Consider the following 13,787-nt stretch of genomic DNA (forward strand, 5'->3'; position numbering starts at 1 on the left):
TAAGAGCTTCATTGAAGCTGGGTCGTGGGTACATCAGGATTTATTACATTTTTCTTTTTTTCCCCATACTGAGGTATAATGGACACATAAAATTGTATACATTTACAGTGTACAACGTGATGATTGCTACGACCAAGCTAATTAACACATCCATCACCTCACACAGCTATCATTTTTGTGTGGGGGGTGGGGAGGACATTTAATCTACTCACTTAGCAAATCCCAAGTTTACAATATAGTATTCTTAACTATATTTATCATGCTGTACATTAGATCCCAAGGACTTATTCACTTTATAACTGGAAGTTATATTTTTCTTTCCACTTTTGATATCTTTGATATTTTCCACAGTAAAACATTTTAAATAACAGGCCCTTTAGCATTTTCTTGTCCTAAGAGACAGTAGTGGTAATAATTAAATGCTTGAATTTTGGAGTCCATTATCTTAGCTGTGGTTTTAAATCTCAGCTCTGCCACTCTCTGGTGGTTTGACCTTGGTCAAGCCCCTTAACCTCTCTGAAACTCAATTTCCTCTTCTGTAAAGTGGGGATAATCAGAGTACCCTCCCTCCTTGGATTTCTGTGAAGACAGAAGGGGCTTTAAGCCATGTAAAGCACTTAAGTACAATGCCCACCCCCCCACCCCCGCATAATAAGCACAGAAATGATAGCTATTAACGTCTCTCTGACTTTAAAAGTAATCCATGTTCATCAGCCAAAATGTGAGAAAGAACCAAGAGAATAAAAACTGCATGCGATCCCCGGTTCTAGAGACAAGCAGAGGTGTTTTGTGTTTTTTAGAGTATCCCTTCCCCCAGTTTTGGTAAGCATAGATAGAGTGTGGTTTTTTTTAACAAAGAAAAATGGCATCACAGTTTTGTCAAGTTCCCCTTTTTCAGTAACCAGTATGTAGTGAATGTTCTCCCCCAGCACCATATATCATTGTTTCCTCATCCCACAGTTTTCTTCACCAAGCTTTTGTTTTTGCTCCTTTTTACCCCTTCCTTTGACAGATGTGGAACCTGCGGCTTGGAGAGGGGAAATGTTCTTCCTACAGTCACGCAGCTAGCCGCTAGCAGAGCTGCGACTCAAACGCAGACCCCAGACCGCCGGGAGCGTCCCACTTCAGCCTGAGTCCTTCAGCGCCTCCGGGGGTGGGGGTGGGGGGTGGGGGGGAGGATGTAGACACTCCCCACCCCCACTCGCGCTTTCTGCTCGGGTCTCTGCTCGGCCCCTGCCCTTCCCTTTGCAGGCAGCCTTAGGCCTTGGGTGCGCGGGAACCCCGCCGGGCAGCCAGCTCGGTCTCCATGGTGATGAGAGAAGGGGTGGGGCTGCGGAGGGGGAGGCCGGCTTCTCTCTTGCTGAGTCCCCATCAGCCCCCTGGCGCCCTGTGTCCCCGACTCTGATTTTATGAAAGTCTAATGAAGCCCGCTGAGCAGGGAGGATGTAAGACCAGAGTTTTTTAGTTTTTGTTTTGTTTTTCTTCCTTCTCTTTGCCAGGTTCTAAAAGGCTCTCCCTTCCTGCCCCCATCCACAACAAAAATCCTTCTGGCTTGTTTAAGAATGAAAACAGTGGCCCCGTACAGAACATCTACTGTGTGCCAAACGCTTTACATATATTATCTCCAGGCCTAAAAACAACCCAAAGGCATGAGAGGGAGGGGTGATTATTCTCCATTTTGGAGTTGAGGAAACTGAGCCATTATGTCCCTGTCAAGGTCACACCGCCTTTCATGGAGACAAGACTTCTTCCCCTTACTTGGGGCAGCTCCGAGGAAGACTTGTCACCCTGGGTCCTCACCCTAGCTCTACTTTCCTGGGCCCCCTGAGTCAGATGTCTGCGTCTGTACAAGGAAGATGGCTCTAAGCAACAGCCAAAGCACATAGGTGGATGATTTGTCAAAAAATTAGATTTTTAAAAAAGACTTTATTTATTTATTTATTTGAGAGAAAGAGAGAGAGAGAGAGGGAAAGCACGAACAGGGGGAGGGGCAGAGGGAGAAGCAGGCTCCCCGCTGAGCAGGGAGCCCGATGTCATGCCGGGCTTGAACCCAGGACCCCAGGACCATGACCTGAGCTGAAGGCAGACGCTTAACCCACTGAGCCACCCAGGGCCCCCCCAAAATTAGATTATCTTACATAGTTTTGAACACTTGCAGTTCGAGCTGCCCCAAATTCCTGAGTCCCCTGGCCCAGACAGGGGTTGCATCTGTGAGGGTATCAGACAGGAAAGGAGCATTACGATGGAACTCATGTGACTATGACTTACATTGCCACAAAAACGAAATCTTGAAACCAACTGTCAAGTTTCTGAATAAGCCACCTCCCCATGTTTCCCTCTGGTGGCTCATGGCCAGCCAAATCCAGATGAGTCCATCAGTGACCCTCCAGCCTCCTTTTCAGTGCTGCCACTGGCCAGGGAGGTGCCCCACTGCTTCAGATCTGACTCTCTACTCTGTATGAGTGACAATGTTTTCAACCCAAGTAACAGAAATCCCCAATTTACATTGGCTTCAACAATAAGCACGTTATCTCAGAGAAATCCAAAGAGAGAGGGCAGGTTAAAGTTCTGGCTGTTTCAGCAGCTAGCAGACATTTACCATTTCTCCATCTCTCCACTCTGTTAACCTAGTGTCTCAGATTTATTCTCACACTGACTTCTTTCATGGCTGTAAGATGGCTGCAGCAGCTCCAGCCATCACAACTAAGCAAGCTTCCTCCAATGCCTCTTCCTCCTCTGCTCCTCTTCCTCCTCTTTTTTTATTTTTTATTTTTTGGTCTTTTTCTTATTATTGTAAGATAGTTCAAACATATACATAGGAATAGACTACCCAGGTTTGTAAAATCTTAACATTATGCCATATTTACTTCCTAGAGTTTCTTCTAGTTCTATGAATTTTCATACATGTGTAACTATAGGTAAGCAGGACCACATTAAGGATTAGAATATGTCCATCATCCGTGCACACTCTCTTCTGTTATCCCAGCTCAACATGGCTGAAAGCATAAGGAAAATACAGTATCTCTGCAGGAATTCCAAGGTGGATCGATCAAGAGTTGGTGAATTCAGGGGCTGGTTTTTTCCATCTTTCTACTCTGTGGTCCTTAGGATGTTGACTTTTACCAGAGGAAAGTGCATTGGGTTTGGAGCTGGTGGACCTGGCTCTATTGTTCCAGCTAGGCTATCCACTCTGTGTAACTCTGATCAAGCTCCTCGACCCTTCTGAAATTTATCTTTATTTAAATATGGGGAAACAGTGCCCATTATGTGGTGTGTTCTGGGGATTAAATGAGGTAAAGTGTGAACCAATTTGTATGGAGAAGTTGCTCAGTGCCTAGTCTTAATTCAGCCTTCATCACTAACTGGCTGGAGAGTCCTGGAGCCCCCAGGAAAACACACCAGGGGCACCACAAACGGAGCTCTCTGTCCTCCGAACTTTGGGTTTGGGCTGGATACATGTGAGAGAGAGGGGAATCCATGGCTCACATCGACTCTTTTTGTGGTGCTGTGAGCAGTGACCACTTCCCACACAGCAAAGCAATCAAGAGCATGGGCTGGGAAACTTATAGGCCTGGGCCTGAGTCCCAGCTCACCCGCCACCTGCTCGATGCGTGAGTTTGAGCCGGTAGCCTAACCTGGCCGGACCTCAGCTTCCTCGTTTGTCCCCACTGGATCCTCAAGCACAGGTCCTTCATGGAGATCCAACCTCAAGGTGCAGAATCTAAAAGGCAATCAGACACTGCACCGTGTGGATAACCCCTTGGGAGGGTGTCTCCCCTACCTTGTCATGCTAAAAATGTGTCTGTCTCTTGAGCTTCGGCCTCATGAAAGGGCCCCTTTGGGTACCCTGCTCCGGGGAGAATGTGGGCAGATCCTCCTCACGGTAGTTTTGCCACTGCTGTACTTTCTGCAGTCCCCAGAGCAGATCACAAGATATATTTAATGGTAAACAAATGAAAGAAGGGTCAGAATCCAGAGCATAAATTCCAGACTGTAAGTGTTTGGAGCCTGAGAAGGGCAAGTGCAACCTGAGCTGACAATCTTGCAAGGCTTCCAGAAGGAGGTGATCTTGGCCCTGGGGTGGCAGCCCACCTGGGTGTAGGGCTGGTAGAAGGCTCGCTTCTCACACTGAAGCCATTGGCTTTGTGCAAGGGATAGTTTCTGCAAAGAGCTAAAGTCTGGGAATGCAAAACGGAAAGCAGAATTGCTCTCCCAGGGGGGAACCGGGAGAGAGTGTTGCTCTTACTTCTTCCCCTCTGAAGAGCTTCACCTCTGTTATAACATCGGCTCTAGCAGGCTGGGCCTCCTCCAGCCCGAGGGAGGATCACAGGAAGTCAAGCAACATGCTGTTGCCAAATGGCCAAGGGCCTCCAACATCCAAGGCCAATTCCCCTCAGCCTCATTAGGAAATCGGTATGTGTGCTCAGCCAGCCCCAGGGTCCGAAGAGGATCCCAGAGAGAACTGTTGCATGACTCCCCGCCTGGCCCTGCCCAGGGGTGGTCAGAACACAGGGCTGGAGACACAGTCAGGCTGGGACTAGAGGGGGCCAGTGAGGAAGTGCCCCTCTGGACTCCAGGCTCCTCATCCATAAGAGCAGCCTCCATCTTTGGAGGGCTTAAATCGTGCCAGAGACAAAGCCAAGCCTTTCGCTAACATTGTCTTTTAATCCTCACCCATCCTGGAAGGTAGGTCTCATTGGCTCCATTTCACAGATGAGAAGATTGAGGCTCAGAGCAGTTAACCAGCTCTCCCAAGGCCACGCAACTGAGAAGTGGCAAAGGGATGTTGAAGGCTTCAGAATGAAGGGAGGGGGGCATCCTGCTGGGTTGTGTGATGGGGTGACTAAGGAATGCCAGGACCCCTGGAGAAACATGTCCCCTGTGCAGGCACCTGCCACGGATAGGTGTTGGGGTTGGGCAGACCAGGTGGAGGGAATGGCTCCAGCAAAGGCACTGAGGTTGAAAATCCCCCCCGGGGCTACAGTGTGGACTGCAAGGGGGAAGGTGCTGGGGAGGGCCATGGGGTCATGGTGTGGTCTTGTTCTTGGAGACCAGTGACCGCCCAAGTTTTTCAAATATGAAGGTCCTCCCATGACAGTAGTTAGATCTGCAGCTGGTAGACTGAGGAAAACCACTGGAAATTCAGCAACACTTTTAAATGAATTTGCATTTTTCTAGCCTCCAATTTGCAGGCATTTGAAATAAGGAAGCCAGGGGGGCATATTTGATGATATTTGATCTTTTGGCTAAGGGACCTCTGAATGCCCAAAACTTGCCCTGCCTGTTCCCTGCCCCCTGGGCCTCACTACACCTGGGAGCTGAACCCAGAGACTGTCGTGCTCAGAAACAAAGCATTGATTCATTGTCAGCTGGGCCAGTGGCCAGTGGCTGAGCTGGGCAGGAGCACAGAAGGTGGTGGGATGGGCCTCTCCCCACTGTCCAGCCCTCCTCGCAGCCTCCGGCTGACCTCTGTGCAGCATAGGGGAGAAATCCCAAGGATGACTGGCTTGGCTGGAGGGAGAGAGGGAGAGAGTTTGGGAGTACTTACTGGTCACATAGCACGATTTGAAGAACAGAAAAAGGGAACCTGGATGTGTGTGGCCCTTTAGCCACAGTCGCTAGGAAACAAGGGCCTACCTGTGTCCTAGATCCAGCCAACCAGAGCAGCAATTCCAAATTCCTAGCGGGGGGGAAGGACCAGAGAGCAGAGAGGCAGGTGGAGGTGAATGTTTCTTCCCCCCAATTGGGGATGTGTGCCAGCCGTCAGACAATGCTTCATGGCTACGTGGGTTTGCAGACCCTTGGGAAGACTTGAGAGCCTCTGTCCCCACCCCCACTGCAAGTATCCACAGCCGGGGGGCCAGGACTTCCTTGGTGACAGTTGGAACCATTAAGCATTTTGAGCAGAGATGCGCTTTTGTTATTAGGTAACATTTATGGGGCACTAACTGTATGCAAACAAAACACAATGCTACCTATGCCTCTCAATTAATTTTTTTTAAAGTTTTTATTTATTTATTTGTCAGAGAGAGAGAGAGAGTGAGCACAAGCAGGGGGAGCGGCAGGCAGAGGGAGAGGGAGAGGCAGACTCCCCGCAGAGCAGGGAGCCCGATGTGGGGCTCGATCCCAGGACCCCGGGATCATGACCTGAGCCCAAGGCAGACGCTTAACTGAAGGCAGATGCTTAACGGACTGAGCCACCCAGGCATCCTGCCTCTCAATTAATTTTAATAAAGTTCACTCTGCCTTCACAGTAGAGGCCTGGAGAACTTCCCATGATTCCATAAGTCAAACTTTTATCCTTTCCATAAATTCCTTTTCTGCTCCAGTTAGCCGCAGTTGGCTTTCTGTTGCTTGCAGTTAGGAACCGGCTTCGTGCAATGTGTGTGGGTCTGTGTGTCTGTGTGTCTGTGTGTCTGCGCGGGCATGCACGAGCATGCGCATGTGGCTGGCGGGAACTGAGGGGGCCACGGCAATAAGTACCTCCCAGGGCGGCATCCTGGGGTCTGTCCCCAGATGTCTGTAGTCTGTAGGCGGAGGCTTCTTTTCTGAGAGAAAAGACAGACAAGCATTTACAAAATGTTTCTATGTACCAGATATCATTTAATTCTTTCCGCCAAGGAAGGGGGTAACATCCACTTTCACAGCTAAGACACTGAGGGTCAGGAAGGTCTGCAAGCCTCAGGGCTACTAACCGGTGGAGCTGAGGCCAAGTCCAAACTCTGGCCTCCTCCCACAGAGCCCCCTTCCGGCCCCTGGAAGCTCCCACAGGGAGCTTAGCCTGAGGACTAGCGGCCGGGAGGTAGCCAGGTGGGGGCTGACAGAGCTCTTTAGACATCGTCAAAAGGCCCAGAGAAAACCCTGGCCACAGCGCCCCCCGTGCCTCCCAGCACATCAGTGGATTCTGACCTGGGCCATCCTTGGCCTCCGAAAGAGATGAGTCCAGGAGACTCCTAGAGAGCCCGCCGGCCATCAAAAGCCTACTGTGCACCTTGTCCTGTGCTGTACGTTCCCCAAGGAGTGAACAACACGGGGCTTCTGCCTGGAACTTGCTGGCAATGCCCCTGGGAATGAGATGACTACTGTAAAATGTGGTCGCCCTTGCTGAGCTCCTACTGTGTGCTGGGCCAGGGCTGGCGCTCTGACTCTTCCTGGGGCACAGTTGTTGATGACTGGGAACGCTCAGTCTCTGCTCAAGCCCTGTCTGCTCGAGTCTGGCTTTGCCAACTCGGCTTCTTCCATCTCCTGCCATCTGAGGAGGGGGCTGCAGGGTTTTCTTGGGTTCCGGATGGCAGAATGAGGAAGAAGAGGGTGGGGAAAGACCAAGGTCCTAGGGCTAGCTCTGGGGGACAGATCTGTAATCTGCATGTGAACGATGGGGATTCTTACCTATTTTGTTCCCTGATTTATCCCAAGGATGGCTCCTGGCACATAGTAGGTGTTCAGTAAATGCCTGTTGGTTGGATGAAGGGAGTTTAAAGAAGGAGAAGCCCCAGAGAGCTGGTAGTGATGGAGGCGAGGGAAGTGGCTGGCTGAAGAGAAATATTAGACAGGGTTTTGTAGACTGTGCATATTCCCTTCAGGATGCTCTAAATCACAGTGAAGAATTTGAGTTGTTTTAAAATTATTTAGGGCATGTTGGGTGTGTGAGCCTGTGACTTCCACATGCCATACGGTGGGACCAGTAGGCTCATACATCCATCAGCTGAATTTTCACAACAATCTTTCTAAACATTACTGAGCGCTTAAATGGTGCCAGGTATGTTCTAAGTTCTTTGTACGTGCATACATGCACATATACACAGACAACATCCTGATGACGTAGGCACCATCTTTATCCCCATGTTACAGAGGAAGACATGGAGGCACAGAGGGGTTGAGTAACTGGCCCAGGGACACACAGTCGGTAAGTGATGAAATGGCCCTCTGGTGGCCTTACACTCCTCTATCAAAGCCCAGGCAACAGAGGAGGGGTGAGCGGGCTCTGAGGGGCAGGCTACCCTGAACGGGGCTTCTGAGTCTGAATTTCTGTCCCTCCGTCCGGTCTCCTGCCTTGTCGGCCTGGGGAGGAAAAATAAACATTGACAGGACGAGACTCAGGGTTCATCCGGGGCTGCTGTTTTCCCAGGTGTGAAGTGGCTGCTCCTCCCCGCTTCCCCAAGCCAGCGCTGGACTCCAGTGGTTCCAAAGAGCCGGGACAAAGTGTGGTCATCGTGGGAAAATTAGCAAACACAGGAGCAAAAGAAAATACAGATGAGCTGGAAGCCCTCTACTCAGAGAGACTCCTGGATGCCATTTATGATGCTTATCTGGCAGTTTGTCTTTCTACCATGTGTGCAGGTGTGTACGCAATACACACACATACACACACACATACACACACAGAGGCTCATTTACAGTTGTAGAACATGAGCATTCATTGGACAATAGGGCGAATGTTATTCCATCTCATTAAATGTTCTCGCACGACGCATTTTTCTTTGGCGCAATTTTCTTTTCTTTGAACATTGCTGGTTTATTTTAATTTACAAGGGTATTATACGCCGCACCTCTTGCAGTTTGTGTTTTGTGATTGAGATATAATTTGCATACAGTAAAAATCACCTTTTCTGGTGTTTACATCTGAATTTTGAGAGACTCGCAGCCATGTAATCACCACCATAATCAATGTCTAGAACAGTTCATCCCAAACAAGTTCCCTGTACCTATCTGGAGTCGGCCCCTCCCAACGCCCCAGTGCCTGGCAACCACTGATGTTTAATTTTCCTATAAATTTGCCTTCTCTGGAACGTCATATAAAAGGGACCATAGAGCGTGCAGCCTCTGAGTCTGGTTTCTCTCACTTTACACAGTGCACTGAGGTTAACCAGGAGCTGCGTCTATCAGCGGTGTTTCTTTTTATAGCTGAGTAATACTCCACCGTATGGATGTACCACAGATTGTTTACCCATTCACCAGTTGAAGGAATCTGGCTTGCTTCCAGCTTTTGGTGATTATGACTACACCTGCTATAAACATTCATGGCCAGGCTTTTGTGTAAACTTATGCTTTTATTTCTCTTGTGGAAACTCCTTGGGGCAGGATTGCTGGATCCTATGGTATGAGCCTAAACATATGCAACGTATTTTTTGCACTACGTAAAAAAAGGAAATGCGTTTTATTTGTGTTTTTTGATATTGTTATAGCAACTCAAATAATAAACAACTAAGCGCTTACTATAAATCCTTCCTCCTTTGTAATGTATGTATGTACATCCTCTAGATCATATGGAGGGGATTAGACTACATATGTCGCTCTATAGTCTGCTTTTTTCAGTATTTCCATGTTATCATGTTAAAATCTACCACATCTTTTTGGATTGCAACACAAGGATCCATTGTATGGATATACAAAAATGTATTTCAACAATCCCCTCTTGTTGGACATACAAGTAGATTGTTTTTATTTTTTGGTTCTTATAAACAACATCCTAGAACTAAGTATTTTTTCACATTTACAGTTATTACTTTAGGATAAATTCCTAGATGTGGACTTGCTGACATGTTGCATTTTACTTTTTCCCTAACATTTTTTTTTCTTATGCATATATGGAAAGCTGATATTCAGCACAACCTGCATTGCCAATCCAGGAGGAAAAGATGGTCTATCTAATAAACAAGGCTGGAATGATTGGCCATTCATATGGAAGAAAATGGAAATGATTCCCTACCTCATACCATACACTAAAAATCTATACCAGATGGATTAAGGATTTAAATGTAAATGGTAAAACCTACAACTTTAGAATAAAATATGGGGCAGCCTCCTTACAGAAAGAGCCTTAATGAAACCTTTTAAACATATCATACAAAAAATCTAAACCTAAAGGAAATATTTGGTAAGTTTGACTATATTAAGATTGAAAACTTCCTTTCATCAAGAATCCCAGTAAGAATGAAAAACCCAGGGGTGCCTGGGTGGCTCAGTCGGTTAAGCATCTGACTCTTGGTTTGAGCTCAGGTCATGATCTCATGGGTCTTGGGATTGAGCCCTGTGTTGGGCTCCCCATACAGTGGGGAGTCTGCTGGAAAGTTTCTCTGCCTCTGCCCCTCCCCTCACTCATGTGCATGCGCATGCTCTCTCTCTCTCTCTCAAATAAATAAATAAATCTTAAAAAAAAAAAAAAAAGAATGAAAAGACCAGTCATAATCTGCAGGAAGGTATTTGCAACACACATAACTAACCAGAGTAGCATCCAGAATATATAAAAACACTTATGAATCAAAGAGACTAAGAACAGAAAATGAACATAAAAACATGGACAGAAATTCCATAAAAGACGAAATATTTATCATTACTTTTCAAACTGCACATACATGCCTTTGTATCTGTGGTACATTCCACAATAAAAATGAAAAAAAAAATCCGTAATCATTTTTATTTACTGTAAAAGCAACACATTATCATACCAACATTAATTTCTTAGTTTTGATAAATGTGCTATGATTGTGTAAGACGCTATCATTGGGGGAACTGAGGTGAAGCGTATATTGGAATTCTTTATATTGTCTTTGCAACTCTTTTGCAAAACCTAAAATTATTTCAAAATAAAAAAAAATTTTTTTTAAAGTACTACAGAAGCCAAACCATGCAGAGCCTTGGAGGCTATCTGAAGGGTTTGGATTCTGTTCTGTGAGCAATGGGGTCACTGGAGGGTTTTCAAAAGGTGGGGCAGGGTCCAATGGATGTGAAAAGACAAAACACAGCTTCTTAAGAATCTCAAATATTGTCAGAGATGTGGAGGCAGAGTTTCCCTTTGGCCAGATGGTGACTGCCTTGACCATGGGCCCCACGATCTCCATGACTGGGGACACGTGGAGGAGAGCCAGGGAGAACACAGCATCCATTGATCAGAGTGGACATCGGGTGGGGAGGGAGAGCCCCACAGCCAGTCATCACGGGGTCCTGGGGGAGATGGGGAGGAAACGGGAAAGCCAGAGGCTTGCAGGGGTTGGTGGTGGTTGGGAGGGAGGCCTGGGAACTGAGCGGGCAGGCCCCCAACCTCGAGCTTCCAGTGTCCCTCAGCCAAGACCTAAGGCTGCTTGCTCCTCACCTGCTCCCACCCCCTGTACCTCAGCATTCAGCAAGTGGCCTCTTCCTCCTTTCCCTCTCTCCTGGTGCTCAGGCATACACACAATCCTCTTCCCCCTCTCCCCCCTCCCTTCTTCTCAGCACCCAGAAAAGGCCAGGTCCTCCCCTTTTCTGAATTTTTTGGTCTTCTCAGCTCACAAAATTCTCCATCAGAAAATCAGATAAACCTTCTCTTTGATCCCACGCTTCCCTCCAGCTACTGCCCTTCCTCCCCTCTTCAGCCAAACCTCCTCAAAGCCCCATTTGTCTCCAAGGGTCAGACTCCCACTTCCTGCCCTCAGGCCACCCGCCCCCCGCAGCCCCTGGAACCTCCTACCCCATAGATAAGAGCAACACCTTTCCCTTGGCCTACCCATCCCTGTGCCTTGCTTTCTCTCTTTCCGTAACACTCCTCACCCCTGGAGGTGTTACGCACTTACCTGCTTCTTGTCTGTCTCCCTCACAAGATTATAAGGCCAGTGTTACCTGCGGAATTGTGTGTCTGTCCACCCCTACCCCTGCTGCCAAATTCATATGTTGTGGTCCTAAGACCACAGAATGTGTCCTTATTTTGAGATATGGTATTTATAGAGGTAAAGCAGTTAAAATGAGATCGTTACAGTGGGCCCTGTCACGCCGTGACTGGTGTCCTCATGAAGTGGGGAAATTTGGACACACATACACAGGAGAATGCCATGTGAACATGAAGATGGCCAATCACAAGCCAATGGTCTAGAACAGACCATTCCCTCTCCTCCCTCAGGAGGAACCAACCAGGTTGACACCTTGATTTCAGACTCTTAGCTTCCAGAACTGTAAGAAAATAAATTGTTGTTGTTTCAGTTCTCCAGTCTCCAGTCCTTGGTTATGGCAGCCCTACAGACTCATCTCGCTGATGACAGCAGGAACTTTGCTCTGCTCACGCCCCTGCTTCCAGTGCCAAGAACAATGCCTGGCGCGCAGTAGGAACTCAGTCAAAATATTTGTTATTTGAAGGAATGAAAGAACTTTTTCCAAACTCAGTGGGTGCTCCTTTTGGCCACCTGATAATTATTTGTTTTAAATATATTCCTTAGATGAGGAGAAACATGTAAGCTACAAACGGATAGACAGTGAAAAGCATATCTTCTCAGAGATGTTCCGTGAAAGACGCACCATGTGCTCAGGTAGATGGGTGACCTTTCAAAGACTTCCACAAACCAAACATACCGCCGGGCACTTATGTTCTTACTTTCTTCACCTTGCAGAAGCCAGCCTCCAAGGTGATCCCCAGTGACCCCAGCCTCCATGTGGAGTCCCCTCCCACACGTAATAGGACTATGATTGGATAGGGAGGAAATAACAGTGTGTGACTTCCCAGGTTAGGCCATAAGACGTGGCTTCCACACTCTCGGGTCACTGGCTCTGGGTGAAGCCAGCCGCCATGTTGTGAGGCCGCTCAGCCAGCCCTGGGGAGGGGCCCACAGGATGGGGAACTGAGGCCTCCTTCCAACAGCCAGCGCCATTCATCAGCCGCAAGCAAGAGGCCTTGGAAGCGGATCTGTCAGCCCCAATCAAGCCTTCAGGTGACCGTAGCCCCGGTCAACACCCTGACTGCGACCTCACGAGAGGCTCTGAGCCAGAATGGTGCAACCCCGCCATTCCTGAATTCCTGACCCACGGAAACTGAGCAACAATCAATGTTCCTTGTTGCTGTAAGCCGCTGAGTTGTGGAGTCATCAGTTACCCAGCAATGTATAAGGAGCCAACCTTGAAGACAGCTCCACGTGAGTGTGCTGAGAGCGCTGTCAATCGGTTTAGCGCCTGGCTAAGTTCCCACGCACATATTTTAGCCCTTGATTGAATGGGTCTCTGAGCAGACTTACCACTGCCTGTCTCTCTCCCCTCAAAGCATCCGTGGCTTTCTCCAACTTGCTCCTCATTCTCCTGGGGGCCTAGACAACTCCTTCTCTGGCTCCTTGGTGGGCTTCTATTCCACCCCTTAAACCCTGGGGTTTCCTGGGATTCCATCCTGGGCTCCCTTCCCTTTGCACTCAACAATCATGAGTCAACTCAAATGACCAGTGGGTCAAAGCTCTCCCACCCCTCATTATGCTGCCAGCTCCCCAACCCCCTCCCAGCTCAGATCTCTCTAAAGCCCCCGTTTGTCATCCCCTGGACAGGGACAGCCCCCAGGAGCCTCAAGCTCAGAGCTGCAAACTAAATGTATCTTCTCCCCAGCCTTGCTCCATCTACGAGGTGACATCCCACCAGGAACCTGATGCCATCCTGGGCCTCATTTTCCCCCAATGTTAGCAACCACGCCAGCCCTGTGGATTTTGCCTCCTGGTTAATTCATTTAGTATTTCTTGTCTTCTTTTCACCCCTCCCACACCCTCCCATGGCAGCCCAGGCCACCATCTCCTGCCACCTAGACCACTGTAGCAGCCTCCTCACTCTTCTTCCTGCTGCCATCTACTTCTGTTCTCCACAAATCATTCTCCGCAGTCAGAAGGAATTTTAAAATTTAAATTTGGCTGTGCTCACTCCTCTGCTTAAAACCTGCTTCCTAGGGGCGCCTGGGTGGCTCAGTTGGTTAAACGACTGCCTTCAGCTCAGGTCATGATCCTGGAGTCCCGGGATCGAGTCCCACATCGGGCTCCCTGCTCGACGGGGAGTCTGCTTCTCCCTCTGACCCT

This window comes from Leptonychotes weddellii, chromosome 10 (assembly GCF_054177405.1).
Source record: "Leptonychotes weddellii isolate Sample4059 chromosome 10, ASM5417740v2, whole genome shotgun sequence".
NCBI classification, from domain to species: domain Eukaryota; kingdom Metazoa; phylum Chordata; class Mammalia; order Carnivora; family Phocidae; genus Leptonychotes; species Leptonychotes weddellii.